Source organism: Camponotus floridanus, unplaced genomic scaffold (genome assembly GCF_003227725.1).
Source record: "Camponotus floridanus strain SB8 unplaced genomic scaffold, Cflo_v7.5 scaffold267, whole genome shotgun sequence".
Classification (NCBI taxonomy): Eukaryota; Metazoa; Arthropoda; class Insecta; order Hymenoptera; family Formicidae; genus Camponotus; species Camponotus floridanus.
Genome location: NW_020229400.1, coordinates 102,230 through 120,130, shown reverse-complemented (window position 1 = coordinate 120,130; position 17,901 = coordinate 102,230). Strand labels below are relative to the sequence as shown.

The following is a 17,901-nucleotide window of genomic DNA, read 5'->3' as shown; positions in this document are numbered from 1 at the left end:
ATTCTGCGTAAATGTAACGTTACGTAAACGCGGTTAAAGTAAAGAAAAAAATTACATCAAGTCAGACATAGATTAATGAGATACGATTAAATGAATATTAATTAAGATGAGTTTAAAATTAAGCTGAATATAAAAAAGCTACAGAAATAACAATAATTGCATTTAAAAGCAAATCTATTTCTTATTATATAGATAATAAAATTTCTTTCTTGTTTCTATCGAATATTAGAGAAGCTTCGTGAAAAGAATAACAAATTAAAATATAATCAAAAAGTAATAAGATACTAGAATAGACGACTTTCACCTCGCTTATCTAACACGCGCCACAGACAGGTGTTAATTGTTACCGTCAGATTAAATTATATTCGTCACGCTGACTCTGTCCCGTGCTCAATTATAGTTCGCTAATAATTTTCTTTGGTTATTCAAATTGCAATCCGTATTTTTTATCAATAAGCATTTATATAACGCGACTGTATAATTGATTTATGGAGCATAACGCTTCATTAATAACGCTTCGACGCAAAAGTATAGTATATTAGATTTATAAATATACATATACGATGATATCTCAGATAGATAATTAGTTTTATTTTCTAGAAACATATATTAAATATTCAAAACACAAAATAAATTAAAAGATTAAAATAATAAAATAATAATAAAATATTAAATAATTATTTAATACTAATAAAATATTAAATAATTATTTAATCAGATATTAAATAATTATTTAAATACTACTGTCCACTTTTTAAAATGCAGATTTGTTTATAAATAAGATACATCGATCATTTCAATTATATCATAGTTCAATTATATCATACTTATATCATGGTTTGTCAATTATTTCTGAACGTTTAGCTTCGTCTACTCCACAATTTGACTAGGAAGTTTTCTTTTATAGCACATAAATCGCACCTGTTTGCGCTGTCATGCTTGATAACACGCTTGATCGGAATATGTCGCAGCCGTTTCTGTCAAATGGAGAGGACTATCCGGACTCGATAACTTACGAGCGACTTTTAATTTCCATATGAAAAGACGAGCAGACCTTTCACTGAGTGGCGCTTATAAAATATATATCCACGTGCTCCAGCGCAAGATTGTAAAATCGTTCGATCTCGATACATTCGATGATGTAATAATTTCAATAAAAAGGCGAAAGGAAATGAGAGAGAGGGAGTGAAAGAGAGAAAGAGATGATGTAAGTCGGCGTGAAACAAAAACAACTGCACGATAGTTAAAGTACTCTCTCATCGGATGTTTCGCCAATTATTTTTTACATATGCTGACCTTTCGTTCGACGATGTCTGACCGCGACGTCATGCGACGTTAGTTTCCATCAGTTTCACCGCGGCCAACGTCGTTAATAATGCTGCATAGCTTTCTCGAGGAGAAAGAATATTTATCTTCGTCGATGTCATCCGAATCGGGAGTATGATAATGAAGACATTTGATGATTTCATTAAACATGGACCATTTTTGCGATTGATATTCTTCAATGATTACTTGACATATCCTACTCATGTATATCGCAGCGAATAATTTGTCTTACAGAATGAGTAGAACTCTCTTTCTCGATATAAATTCTATTCTCACTGATTATTTTATATTAAACTCGGCGCTAAATAAAATTGTTATGTTTAAATCGTAAAAATTTATAGACGTTTTAAATGGTTCGACTAACACTACATGTTTATGTATTGCAGAGATAAAGTCTACGGACTTCCGGATGCTGAGAATGAAAGGGATATATGGATCGATCCATGTAAACGCGTCTCGTATATAAGAAGCTAAAAAGGGAAAGGAGGAAGAAATGGAAAGCGCGATCGTGGCGCACACACGTCAGGATTCCATGCTAGAAACCGAAATTTCATAAATAATTCCTGGGGCATACCGCGCTCGGCCGACTGTGACGAAGTTCCTTGAAACTCCTCTCCGACTTTTCTGCTCTAATCTAGTTGGTCGTCCATGGACATTTGCTTTCATTGATCGCGAACAACTCGATATTCTACGCTTGCTGCACGAAAGATCGCGAGTCTCTCCTCATTTCATTTTGCGCCGCTTGGCATTCGAAAAAGTTTAAACGTTTAAGTCATTACGATCATGATTTCATAATCTGCCGGTATTTTGAATTGGTGTCAAGGAATTTTTGCTCACGAACGTTTGCGCAATATATTAATATTGCAAATTAATAACTTAATTTAAGTGTGAAAAAGGAAATTTGTTACGATTTCAAAAAAAAAAGAAAGATAAGTGATTCCATCTTTTATTTACATTATTTTCAATTTGAAAAGAATATATATATATATAAATTAAAAATAATTATAATAAAATATTAACATATTAAAATATTTCACGTGAGAGAAAGAGAGAGAGAGAGAGAGAGAATATTAATCTGTCAAAAAATTTTTGCCGAATGTGCTCTACATTAAATATTGCAAATTAATAATTTAAGTATGAAAAAAGGAAGACAATTTATTATAAATTCACAAAGCAAAAGAGAAAGTCAATCTTTTATTTATTACAAAAACACATCATTATTTAAAAAATATATATATAATTGTTAATTGCAAATTACATATTTTTTTTTCGAAAAATTATGTGTTTTAATTATGTGTTTTCTTTATATCAATTAATTCCTTTCATTATTTTGTACATAAGTATTAAGATAAGATAATCGAAAAATGAATATTTTACTAGATATTTTATGGTTTATGTAAAATTAAGAGATTATTTCTCAAGCCTCATAACTCGAAAAGTACTCGATGAAAAAATACTTTATTATAGTGTTTTGAAAAACTCTCGAGGAAAGCTACAAGAACTTTTTTTGGGAAGAGATTGTTCTGACACCCTATATATGTATATATATATATATATATATATATATATATATATATATATATATAGTTTTCAGATTATTAATTTCAGATTAAAAATAATCTAAATAAAAGATGGAAAAGAGATGGATCACATATATGTATACATAAATTATATAAATAATTGGAGTAAAATATAAAAATATTCGACGAGAGGATATTAATTCTTAAAAGAGGACATTAATCCTATTTGAAAAGGCCAGGTATAAATAAAAGCGATTTGTTATGATTTATGTGTCTGCAATATATATCGCGATGTCGTATTATATCAATCACAATATAGAACTCGTATAATTACACACACATATTTTTAGAACAATTTATTTTTCCACGAGGATACACAAAGTGACATATTTATTCCACCGTTGCGATCGACGTGATCGTTAATCATCATCGTCGGTTATTTCTCGATGCCGTGGCTGGAAAACTGATGCTGTGCTACGATATAAGCACACGGTAGAAGCGCACGTGGCGCATTACATCGCGGCGCACGGCAATAATAATCACTTCAGCTTTCGTTTATCGCAATTTTCGCTTAATGGCATACACTGTCTACGGCGACCGAGGAGGAACGATTCCGTTGTAATGCATAGTTGCTGTGGCACCATCGTGTAACGTCGTGCGGCAGATGTAAAAGTCCAGATACGTATGCATCAAAGCGAGAGCTTGCTTGCTTTTTTTCTCACCACATAAGGTATGCATAGACGTGCACTGCGTAGAGGCGTAATTCCCGAAGAAGAAGCGCGTTGAAGCCAGGTGATATAACCCTTAGCGCGTAATACCTGTGTGAATCTCGTGACATTTAGATCTCTGCCAGAGCTTGGCCGGCTCGTTACTCGTCTTCGCGTGCGCGCGCGGACTCTTGACAATCTCTCTCTCTCTTTCTCTCCCCGCGATTTCGTCAATAAATTATCTTCGTATCATTTATCTACGCGCAGAGTGATCTTGATGAGTGGACCGTTTCATAAGCCCATCAGATGACGCGAGAACGGATGAGCACAATGTTTCTATCTTTATGACGTTTGATTATCTGTGATTCATGTATGTGCAATGTGTTAATTAAATAAAATAGCGATCATTTGAATATTTCAAAGACGTTACAAAAGTATCAAAGGGCAATTAGGAAATGTGAGAATCTATTTTTTTCTCTCTTCTAAATTGGCAAGATTCAATATCTTTTAATATTACGAAGAATTTATCTTATTATAAATATACACATATTTGTGTATATTATATAATATTTATAATATTTATAATATATTATATAATTTATAATATAATATTTGTGTATAATATATAAAATGATTATGCATTTCGCATAATTAATAAATTAGATGTTTTAATGAAAATAGCAATTTATTATTTTTGTTTAAAAATAAATGAAAAAATATTCATATTGTCTGTACAGGAGAACACATGGTGAGATAAATTTCTCAGATAACTAGAGAGACTAATACTCGATTTATTGTTGTTGCAGTGCGCATATCGCGATCGTGTTAGACAAAGCATTAAGTCATAAGGTTACCTTCGCGAACAACTTAATTAATATCGACCACCGCGGATCTGCGAGGAATCGAAAGTAAGCGTGCTCGAAATGAACCGATCGAATATTGAGAAACGATTCCGCGGATCAAGGAGCTCCTTTTGTTGGTGCCGATAATAATCGGGTGACTCCACGCGATAAATGCAGATTTATACGCTCTCATTCGCGGCTAATTAACGGTTAATCAATGGCCGGGTCGCGAGATTCATTTCGCCCGCGAGCTTCCGCAACCCTGTCCCGGTATAGTAATTAATTTCGCTCTTTCCGTGAATATTAATTGCGCCTTCATGGGAATAAATCCTCAACATCGTCGACGAATATTGCAGACCATTCCTGTGAATGTTAATAATAATCTGATTTTCCATTCTTTTTTTTGCACGCTTGGGGACAGATAAAGAAACGTTAACTTTGTGATAGGCGTCTTTACAAGCAAGTTTTATTTATAGTGACAGAAAATAATTTTTATCAAGCCTTTTACATTCGCGCATTATTAAATTATTTATGAAAAATTCAAATTATAAGAATATTTTTAAATTAAATTTAAATTTATTTTAATCTAAATCATTTATAGTTTATCCAAATTTTTAATATATATCAATATTTTTTAATTAATATAAATAAAATTTTTAAATTTTATATATATATATATATATATATATATATATATAATAATAATAATATTATATATCAAAATTAAATTTAACAAGAAAACAGAGGTGGTATTTTACATAATAATATTTCAACTCGCATTCATGTCTTGTTCAACTTTATGACAGATAACTGGAGCTTCGAATGTATACGCGATGCGTCTCGATTCCTCCGCCTCTCTTTCTCGAAGAAAGACATCCAAAGTACCGATTATCGCAACCTAACCGTTCTTGCCATTACCGTGATATTACCGTTACAGTAGCGTCACTCCAAGGCAGGTTACTCCATCGGGCAGGAGCATTGCTCAATTCCCTCCGGCAGCTCATCTCGGAGCCGCAGTTTTCCTTCTCGCGATCCCTCGACCAAGCCGTATATTATACTTTTCACGCGCGCGGAAACCATTCTTTACGCTGATTACTGTGATTGCGAATGAAAGAAAATCAAATTATTATCCCGAACGCGCGGCCAATTATACGAGCATCTTACTACCCTGTCATCTCATTTCTATTTCGGCAATATTCCATAATACTTGATATTATACGAAAATGATTAAAAGCCTCGCGCATAAGTTGATATTGCGCTTCATTAATTAGTACTTGGTTGCAATTAGACTTAAAAGCGAACAGTTCGAACGCAGCAGTTACTCTCGATTGCATCTGTAAAGAGAAAAAAAATATTTTTTTTCTTTATAAAATATGGATTTTTAAGAAAAAAAAACACAAGCCTCGTTGTTGAGTTATTTATTTTCAGTTGTTTTTTATTAAGGAAAAAACGGTTTTTTATCTTTACTTACATCTATTAAACTTAAATATTACGCCATGTAATTTATCTAACTTCGTGTAATTAAATAGTTTGATTTATATCTCTAATTAACTTAAAAGGTTTTTAAAAAAATTTAAAATATACATTTAAAACATACATATATATATTTTTTTTTCTTTTTTTTTCCTTCTATTATTTTTTTCGCAATCAAAATTTAATAACGTTACATAACAATGCTTATCTCTATATTTATCCATTTATAACTCATTCACTCTAGTCGCGATGTAAGCGTTTCTACACGTATCTAGACGATCTCTGGCCACCTTGAAGATGACACGGACGAGGAAGCACCGTGATATGACCCCCGTGATTTTATTACAACCGAAAGGGCACATCGATGTATTATGAAATCGCGTAAAAAGAGCACCTTTCACCTTTCGAGAGCTTATAGATCGTCTTTATGTCGATACGTCCGTGCCTCCTCAGTAATTTACAATGTGTATCGACGTTCACAAAATTAGATATTTTCTCGTGCACAATAGTGCATCATCGATCTTTGTAATCGAGTTTCAAATTTTGTTAACTAATTAATTAAATACCGAATGCAAAATTCATTGCAACAAAATGTATATTGGATTTTGATTGAATACAATATTATTTGGAATATATATATTTATATGGATTTTGATGGATACAATATTATTTTAAAATTTTGTTATCGGAAGATTTAATTTCGAAATTTCAAGAATCGTGCAGAAAAAAGCAGCAATCAATGAAATTTATATAAAGTTCAATATTATATTGTAGACTTCGATGGGAATATTACTGAGTTATGCGATAATATTTATTATTGGAATCCAATTATTCCATCATTTCGTACATGCGTGAACACAAGTATTTTTTATTACATTATTAATGAATATTTTTTGATGCAATTTTACGTCGCGATATTATGCCAATTCCATCAATGATCCGTGTGATGAGTATTCATTACGCGAGAAAGTATTTGAAAAACTGATCCGGGAAATTGCGAATTGAATAATTACAGCCGGAGCAGTTTCGTGAATGATGCACTTCTTACGAAGAGATCAGGGCTCGAGATGCATATTTTTGAAATGTTTTTGAAGATTTGAAAAGAAAGGAGAAAATAATATGTTTCATATGAATCTAATTAAATCAAGAAGATTAAGAAAAAGTATAATATATAATCTATACATCTGTTAAAAAAATATCTTCAAATTTCAAATGTCTAAATTACTTATTTCTTTACGTCGCGATTGCTTTGTACAGCATCCGTAGGTAAAGGTGTTTAACAGATGTATAAAGTATCTTGCTAAAAACGATTTTGAATTATATTTTGCAACGATGCTCTTTATTCCAACGAAATAAACGATATTTGCAATATAAAATAGTCTTAATACAAATAAAGACTTTCTGAAAATAATGAGAAAGACTTTATTGCAATGTTAAAATTTCTAACATAGTTGAATGCACAAAGGAAGGCTCTCGTACCCGGAAGCTGTTGAAATTGGAAATCACCGCGAAGGCGTCCTAGACGAAATCGTTTATCCAATTAAGATGTTAATAAAGGCTGTCGAAGATTGTTTCATTTCCTCGTGAGTTGTTCACTAGTTGCTGTTACTTTTTATTTGCAGAATATTATAACATCATGGAAATTATTTGTTTCAAATGAACAAAAAATAGTAGATATAATAAATATTAAATAAAAATATAGTAATAATTTGTAAAAGGTATATAACATATATGATATACAATAAGTATTTAAAATACGTAGCATATCTAAAAAATTGAGACCTATCCATATAGATCAAGTTGTATTTTAATGACTTATTTAAGTCGTTATCTAAGAATGTTCCCTGAAAAAGTTCAAATCATTCATCAGGGAGTAAAAATGAAAAAGACTAAAATAAAATTGGGATGAAAATAAAAATGAAGTGTCTGCAATGTGGATCATTACAAAATCGAAGCATGATAGTAAAGAAATAGGAAGGTCACGGATTAATTTACTTTCTACTTGTCATCTTGAAATAGTCTTCATAAAGATAGATCGTTTCTTTCTTTTCGAAATAAAATTCGTAATAAAAGATTATGTTATTTTAAAAAATTACGAGATTTAATGTGACGAGAAATTAAGATCTCTTCAGATACATATATTTAATCCAAAACGATGCAAATGTAATATCATCATTTATTTATCTGCTCGATTCAAAATTGATTTTCTCGGAAATTCAAATATTATTATAAATCAAATATACATATAAAATGCCACGCGCAAAAAATACCTCAACACATATTTGAAATTTTTTTAACGTAAAATTTTTTTATGTAATTTTAATGTAATTTTTCTTTATGTAGCTTTATATATATATATATATATATATATATATATATATCTTAGAATTATTTTTTTCATCTTTGTTCCATAATCTTTCATAAAAGAACAATTTATACGTACGATAAGTGTGTTCACTTGTCGTATCTTGTTTAAGGAATTTCCAAGCATTTCTACGGACATGTCATCGGATTGCGCCGCTTACAATTACCTAAGGGAAATTCGAAGGAAGAAAGGAAGCACAGTTAGTTTCTTTAGAGAGATAACCAAGTGAGATAAACAAGTTGGTATTAAGATCGAAAAAATAAAATAACTTTTGCACAATTGTACATTTGTAAACTTATGCTGTTTACAATCTCGTAGATGAAAATTTGACTAAAAAATAAATAAGTTTCGCGATATGATGGGGAAAAGTTGCATTGTGCCATCTCATGTCAATGTTAATGCGTTTACGATTGGAACATTGGAATTTCAATCTACACACGTATATGCGAGGAATGCAAGTATCAAAGAAAATAAGATAAACGGACAAGTTTCAACATCATCGTATGCACAAAATGATAGAACAAAAATTTTCTTGTAAAGAAACTCATATAAGTTTGTCTGATGAGATTGTAATATGAAGAAAAATGTAAGATTTTATCGTATCATCGTGAATAAAAAATATTTCTATTTCTTTATAAAGCAATAATTTAAAAAAATAATACATTTAGTTTGAAATAAAAATTATTATAAAATTTATTATTTATTATTTTTATTATTGCAATGTAAAAAATGCAGTGTTTCTTTAGGTTTACGATCTTGTTTGACACAGGCCACTTAGGCCTTTTGTCAATTTCATACATGAAGCAGCAGAGAAACAAAGAAAGAAGATAATAAAGTTCCACGCGCGTGCATTAATTGAAATTATTGATCATTGTACGATCGCACTCAAAATTTCTCACGATCATGCTCAGCCAAATATATCGATAATAAATCGTGTCGAGTAATGATAATAACTTGACAGAAAAATCTTATGAGGATCTCTCAAATACAATATTGTAACTTGCATAATTCCGTAATCGTTGACCTCCGCATTGACTACAACTCGCAAGAGTGTCAGGAGTAAATGGACGATAAGATTACATACACATACTTTTCTCATAATGTCAAGGTTCAATTATATTTACAAGGCGAACATTCAGATTCGATAATAATAAGCCATACCGTTGCACGTAAGACCGAATACGGATTTGCAAAGTCGTATTCGGCCTTAAACTCGAGGTAACGGGATGTATCATTCATCATGTCTCGTATGCTAATAGAATTAAAAGACATAATTTGATATTTATAAAAAATTTTTTTATTAATATTTTATTAATTTTTTAATTATTTCTTATTTATATAAAGCCATTTTTCTCTAAACAGCTTTAGTTTTCTTAAAAGTGCATTTTTCTTTTCAAAAATAGTCAACAAGATTCCAAATGTTAAAACGGCGCCATCAAATTCTTCTTGAGAAAAGTGCTTTCTTTAGCTTCTAGACCGTGTAAAATAAAAAGCTATTAACAGGAAAAAAAGTCAAAAAAAATAGCTACGAGCAGATTTCTGTGTGTGAATCAACTCCTGGCATTTAAAGAACTAAGCTTATATAGTTAAAAGAAGAGAGAGGAGGATCGCGGATGAAGAAGAAAATCAGAAGAGGTCACGGCGGTCCAATCGCTTAAATATTTATGAGAACGTTCTCCATTCGAGACGAGAGCCTAAGCAGCACCACCCGAATTCTTGTCCTTTGTAAACTTTCTCCCGAACACCTTATGAGCCCCTTCTCTATTCCTTCCACTTTTCTCCTTTGCCTTGATGACAGGAAATTAAAATATTTAAAGTCGCGTTAATGTTTCCTCTAATTTTATTGAGATATCTTATGAATTTTTCCTAGGATAAATGCGAGAATGCATTTTAAATAGTATAAAATTTAATTAAACACATTAGTAAAAGCAAAAAGTAATTCATTTTTGATAATAGAGTATAACTCATTGCTTGATAATAGAAATATTTTGAGCAAAATCCATTTTATTGCAAATAACATTAGAAAAATATAAGTGAAAAAAATCGTCCTCTCTCTTTCGCACTTTGTCCTTTTCACGAGACATTGTCTTCTATAAATAAGATCTCGTTAGCATAATTATGCGCCCGAACAATCAAGTCGGAATGTTCCTTGAATGGAGACGATGTCAATCCAGGTCAAATGACGTTTATCTAGCATAAACGAGATGAGACAAGCACAATAAAGGAATATTTCGAGCCGCATGTGTTTTGAAAAAAAAATTTTAAATAAGAAAAATGAAAAAAGAAGAAGAAATATAAAGAAAGCAAAGTATTTTCGCTATAACCGAGAAGATTTTGATGTCGAAATAATTATCACGATTTTATACAATAGTCTTCTAACACTCAATACTATCGCATGTGGATTTAAATCTATAAAAAATAATTAGCTCAGGAGTAATCCATCTTATACACGTTTTTACTTGCATATAATGCATATGTTTGGTTTGCACGGTGAATATTTCTCATTTGCTGATCCATCATTGATTTAAAGCGCAACTTCCGACTTGACTCGCGGAAATAAATATACCGTCAGATTTTTACTCGACCGTGTATAATCATCATTAAAATTCTCCTTTGAGTCATTCAATCTGTTATAGAGGAAAGAAATTAAAAAAGCTGATAACGCAAATGCTTATGATAACTATTTTCGTCATTTTGGAGGAATAAATCGACTCCTACGATAATTACAGAGAGAAAAATGTGGAAGACGGATATGTGAATTAGATGGATTATCTCTCGGCACGTCCGCGCTTTCTTGGACACTTTGTAATTTGTTTCGCGCAGTGCTTCATTTTTGCACAAATTAAGACCTAATGATTCACAATAACGAGGCGACGATAGTCATCCGTGTAAAAAAAAAGGAAAAAAACACACGTTCCGCTTCCCGATCGATCAAATATACGTCGCGGGAAGTGATATCGCCACCGTGTTACATAGGGGAAACACGTTGCATATCACCGATTGCATTCGTGCGAATCCTGCGTAACACTTTCTAGAGCCGATATTACCCGGCTCACCCGGACGTTATATACCCGCGAGAGACGTTGGAATAAATAGAACTCGAATGTAACAAAATGTCCCGGTCACTTGAGTTACCAGCGTGACGGCGACTCTCAATTACGCGACTGTGCCAATGCACTTCTGTCATTTCCAGTTCATTTCTCGCCGGCACAAAACTAAAATTGCACTCGTTTTTGATTCCTTTAAAATGAGACGTTTCTTACGCAAGAGGCGACAAGTTGATTTATTAATAAAAACTATTTGTAAAAATTTTTCTAAATATCAAATATCATTGTTGACATTATCAGAACTTAATTGGAGCAAGCAAACTTAGCTCTATTTTGCAACGGCAATTTTTTTCGATCTGATTCTAAAGTGGAGAGAAATCTTAGATCACCACGCACACGTACAATGTATCACGTTTGAGAACGTACGTGCAACGCGAGAACGAAGTCATTGCTATTCGAGACGGAGAGAGAAGGAAACGGAAGTCCTCTATTATCCCCAAGACATCGGATATACTCGGATCGTAGGATATTCTGTTTCAAATGCCGACACGCTACTACGAATATGAAAAGTCTTTTTGTGTACCTTCGATTTCGCCTCGAAAATGTAGCGAACAAATTATGATACGGTACAATGAGCACTCGCTATATAAATGACTAATATTTTAAGGGATGATAAATAATAACATTCAATTAAATCTTCATTAAACAATGCATCAAAATTTTTATTTTTTTAACAAAGCAATTTTAAAAAATATAATTATATATTAAAAAAATTTTTTAAATTATTATTATCATATTATTTTTGAAAATTATTATTAATCGCATTATGATTACATAAGTGCATGTGTGTTTAAATTTATACGATAAAATCTTTGATATTTTTTATCATCGCTAGAATATTATAGCACACACGAGCCATTTATTTTATTGCCATATTTACAAATAATAATTATTTCTCTAAGTAATAATTATTTCTCTAAGTAATAATTATTTCTCTAAGTAATAATTATTACTTTCTCTAAATAATAATTATTTCTCCAATAATACTTAACAAATATATTTCGATATTTGCAATTTTTCATCGATCTAAATTTAATTTACTATTCACTAGGTGAAAAATAAATTTTATGGGATCACGCAATAAGATGCGAATTGCAGGATCGAGTGATTAACGTAATAAAAGTTACGTTATATATTAATCGTTTAAATAATAAATACTATGTAATTTTGAAAATATAGTTTATTACATGTGTATAGCATTTCATAGCATATAAAATATTTCGGTAACAAATTAATTATGTTTGGCCTTGGCATCGTATAACACGCTATTATTTACATATGACACGACCTTGTTATCATTCGCTCGACACTCGAGTATACTCTCTCTCTATTTAAAGTCTTTCTCTTTCTCAAATATATTTCGATACTTCAAATTTTTCACCGATCTAAATGTAATTTGCTATTCAAATGAGAATACAGTAAGATAGGACTCACAATCGAGGATTAACATAACGAGAAGTTTCATTGTTAATTTGCTTTAAATATTATAATTAATTGGTTAATTCTCAATAAATAACACTTGATTGTATCACATGATTTTTTATCAAAGTACTTAATTCGCGTGATTTATTTATTTGGCATCATATATTAAAAATATATGATGTCAAATAGTTATCAAAGCGACAAAAAAAAGAATTAGAACTTAATAAAACTTACTTTATAATTGATTTATATAACTTTGTTACAATCCTTATCAAAATTTATCCATTTATTGCATTTCGTTCGACAGCAATGATTTATAATAAAATATTGTTGACTTTTCCGACAGGCACGTGACGATACAAACGTCTCATTCAATGACTGATGAAATGAATGACATGTGAGGTTGCGTCTTCCGAGAAAACCCATTCAACGCGTTACTGTTGGATAAACAATCGTGTGCAAAATGCGTCAATTGCATATGCAAATACTTCGCTATTTTGTCGCCATTTTGCCGCGTAGACGCGGTGATTAATCTTCATTTGGTGAGAAAAATCACTCGATTATTTATCTCTCGAGTTATTATCGTGTGACGTTAATCGCGAAATCTTGTAAAAATACTCGGGAATTATTGATCGCGACAATTGCACAATGAAAACACAATTTGTCAAAATATTAACATCGATTCGCATAAATTTTAATCCAAAATATTCAATGAAAAAAATTTTATCGATAGTCTGACTTGTTAAAATACAAAATATCATTTTTTAAATTTATTCGGTGTAATTATAAATATATGCTTATCTTCCTTATTTAATTCCATGATAATGTAATATATATATATCGAATGATAAAATTCGAGATTAATCAATTAACACGCTCAAAATGTCGCGAATATGTAACATATGCAATGAGCGCCCGATAAATCGACATACGTGAAAGTCGCGCGACTGCTCCGAGTACATTTCGATTTGCTTTAATTACAAAAAGTTATGTGAAATCGATCGTTTCTATAAGTAAGCAGTGCGCGAAAAGCCGGTCGCGAGAGTTTATCTTACAGTAGAGGAAGTGGATTATTATAATGACTGCATACACTCTAGACACTCCCTTTCGACGGAATGTCCTTCGCATCGTGTGTCATTGTTCCTCGCGCTACTTCTTGACCGTTCATTTCTTCGACCATCATTACATGTTGCATTATAAAGCACATTATAAAGAAAAGATTAGAAATGGTGGGAATAATAAAACAAAATATTGGGGCAAAATTTATTCAAATTATTTTATAATACTTTTATAATTATTTACATTATTTTATTACATTATTTTATCATTATTTTACAATTATATTAATTTTATTTTATTATTTTATTAATTTTATTTTAATTTTATTAATTTTTCTGCAGTAATCTCAATTGCTTGATATCGATTGTTTGATATGATAACTCTTCAAAATGATTCTTCTTGCATAGTACATGTTGTTTTAACATGTTTTAACAATTCTATAACATGCGGAAATTATTTTCCTTATTTTGCTTCTTCGTATGTTAATCGATAAACTCGGAAAGAACGGAATTTATAGTGAAATAAAATCTGTTACGAAGAAATACGGTAATTTAGGCTCGCGTTAATGCGCCTTTTAAGGAAACGGTTCATTCGCGAGGAAATGAGAAAACGAGTGTGATACGCACGTGGCGTGGTAGTGCAATTTTCATTGTAATCAATGTATTTTTCCCCGCATTTCACGCGGCTTCGACTGACTCCTTTTTACACATCGCATGCTCTATAAAGGGGAACCGTTCCATTAACCGCATGTCAACGCGCCGTGCAAATAGTTCTCGAGAAATAGCGTGGAAACGATGTTATTTTATCCGGTGAATTACGAAATTTTGCTGATATCGCACAAAAATACGCTATTGTCGCATGTGTTACAAAAATGCACGAGATTAAGCTGTAAAAAAGCGTGAAAGACGAGGTTAACACATGGGCGTTTCCTGTCAATTTTTAATATTCACTTTCGTTTTAAATTCACGCAGTTTTCTTTCATCTTGTCTCATCGTATTTCTTGTCTCATCGCATAAAAGAGATTTCTCGCGTGTATTAATTCACGAAGTGTGTCTCATTTCTTAAACTTCAAGTAGCATGCAATTTCCATAAATGAGAGCGACAGATCGGGAGATCTTTTTACACGATTCTTTTTAAACATTACTTCGTAAATATATGAAAAATATTAAATGGCTTTTTTACAAATTTCATACATACACTAAATTGTTTTATCATTTCTTTTTTTATTTTTTTGAGATCAAATCTGATTCTGTATCGCATCCTTTATTAAAATCGATAATAATCGTCTCGTAGTTTTCACGGCACCGATCGTGAGATGAAAAATAAAGACTATCTGTTTCCGTGAAAGAAGAAAAAAGAGAACAACTAATAATAAGCGGCAAAATTGTGCATGAAAGAAGACTCTATTGTCTTTCTTTCGGGCATTATGCATTAATTAGAATTGTTCATGCTTCAAAAGGGAATATTAATTGGACAGTCTTCTTTCCCGGGACTATTGATACGTGACGCCATATATTTCACTTTTTATGAATTCAGCTTTGCACACACAATAAAAATTTGCATAGCTTCTTATTGTTCGTGTGTGTTTCGTCGAGAACTTCCCATAGATGGTACACTTATCCGAATGATCAATTTGCGTTTAGAAATCTGAAATGTATTCGATGGAAAGCGTATAGGATCTTTAAAAACGAATATTTTCCTCCCAGGAGAAATTCACATTTAAAAAGTAATATATTAATTATTAATTCACTTCTTTATTCAGGATTTTATAATCTGTCAATCAGATATTATGAGTGGAATACTTTTTAAAAACTACATACATTTAGAGAAATAAAGTAAAATAACAACAATGTACAGGATGTCAGGGCAATCTCTTCCCCAAAAAAAGTTCTTGTAGCTTATCTCGAGAGCTTTTTAAAGCACTATAATAAATTTTTTCATCGAGTACTTTTCGAGTTATAAGGCTTGAATAACTTCTTAATTTTTACATAAACCATAAAAATCTAGTGAAATATTCATTTTTCGATTATCTTACCTTAATAACTTTTATGTACAAAATAATGAGAGAAATCAATTGGTGTAAAGAAAACATATAATTGTTTCGAAAAGAAAATGTAATTGTAAATTGCAATTTACATATTTTTTTCGAGACAATTATGTTTCCTTTACACCAATTGATTCCTCTCATTATTTTGTATATAAAAGTATTAAAGTAAGATTATCGAAAGCATTAAAGTAAGATAATCGAAAAATGAATATTCTACTAGATATTTTATGATTTATGTAAAAATTAAGGGATTATTTCAAACCTCATAAAGTATTCAATGAAAAAATACTTTATTATTATAGTGTTTTGAAAAGCTGTCGAGGAAATTACAAGAGTTTTTTTGGGGAAAAGATTGCCCTGATACACCCTGTATACACGTATCATTTAGTAATCATATTGAAGTCTCGAAAGAATTGGTTAAAAGTAGAATTTTTAGATCATACGTAGTTGAAATCTCGCGGTGATATAAGCGCTAGGCAATTAATGAAATATGCTAAAAAATGTCTCGGAATTTCAATGGAAGTATAAATAACGGCCGCAGGATATTACAAACCGGCCAGTGTGACCGGAATGCAAAAATTGAAATTAATCTCCCGGTAATAGCGCGCGCGCGCGCAAGACAAGGACGCGTTTAAGGCGCAACTTTTCCCTGGTTATAATAACGAGAGCCCGGGAGTCAATAACATTACGTTACAAGGAGAAAAACGTGGAAAGAAATAGCCTTTCCGCGGTTGTGGTTTCGCGCATGTAAGTGCACAGGGATAAAAATACAATCTCGAAACGCACGTATGAGGGCAACGACCTTTTCCTCTCGCTATCGAAAGCATAGATTAAGAATAAACGGATATCCGAACTTTGATAAAGCTCCGAAATTGAATTGCAATAATGATGAGTACATAACTGCAAACTTCGTTAATTTTTTTCAGATGTAATAATAATAAAATTAAAAACCACTTTTACTAAAATTCAGTAGATAACATTCCTTCCTGCTTAAAATTGAACTTTTCTATAAAAATTATATTATACATAATGAATATCTTTTTTTTGTTAATAATTGTCTCTTTATTTAAAAGTTTTGTCTCTCCTCTTTGCAATTATATTGCATCGCTGTTGCATCGAGAAGCGATAAGAGAAATTTTGAAGGGAAAAGCGGGAAAGAGAAAAGGTCGCTACATGCAAAGTTCGAAGCCTCGGTGAAAGAAACTACATTGTATTGCCGTGTCGACGGATATTAATTATAATCAACAGGAGAAGACGGACGCGTTCACGCGCAGCATTTCCGTTCATGTAGCTTCCTGCAGCGTTCTCAGCTTGAGAACAGAGAGTGGGAGAGAATGGAAATTTATTAAATACTTCGTGAAATCGCGTGATTATAAATTCCAGTTTAAAAATAATATAAATAACTCTGTAAAATTTTCAAATCTCTATTATTTCAAAAATTATTTTAAGAGGGATAAACACTGTGACAGCCGCTCTTTTTAGCGAATTTTTTGTGATGCCCATAAAGCAGGTAGATCAATAAATGTTTTTGTATTAAATTAGTCATCTTTAGAACTGTTGAAAAATATTTTTTTATTTGATGAAATACATTTTTATCTTGGTATAAAATGTGTTTTTGCAAACTCGGCCCTGCACCTAGAGTCCTTAAAAGTCATCTGAAACAAAAAAACCCAAGATTTTCTTAAAGTATATGAATGTAGTTTCAGTTAAGCGTTCGGATTTTTTTTACGATTGAAATTTAAAAAATATAGATTAAAAAATGCCAAAAAAACGGTATTTTTTTTTGGACGATTTCCGAACTTTTTTTTGAACGTGTGTCACTTTGCTAATAATTAAAATATTAAAATTTCCGTCGCTTAACTGAAACTACACTTTAAGAAAATCTTGGGTTTTTTTATTTCAGATGACTTTTAAGGACTTCAGGATGGAGCTCCGGGACTCCGCCGATGGAGCTTGCGTGGCGTGCAGAGTCTACTGCAGACACATTTTTTATTTTTTTCTAAATATTTTTTCTATATATTTTTTTGTCGCTT

At 31.4% G+C, this 17,901-nt stretch overlaps 1 protein-coding gene across 3 annotated transcripts in view; it reads right to left on the bottom strand.

The window, feature by feature from the left end:
• Positions 1–17,901, bottom strand: part of LOC105257401 (serine-rich adhesin for platelets) — a 59,330-nt gene that overhangs the window by 10,103 nt on the left and 31,326 nt on the right. The window lies entirely within an intron of this gene.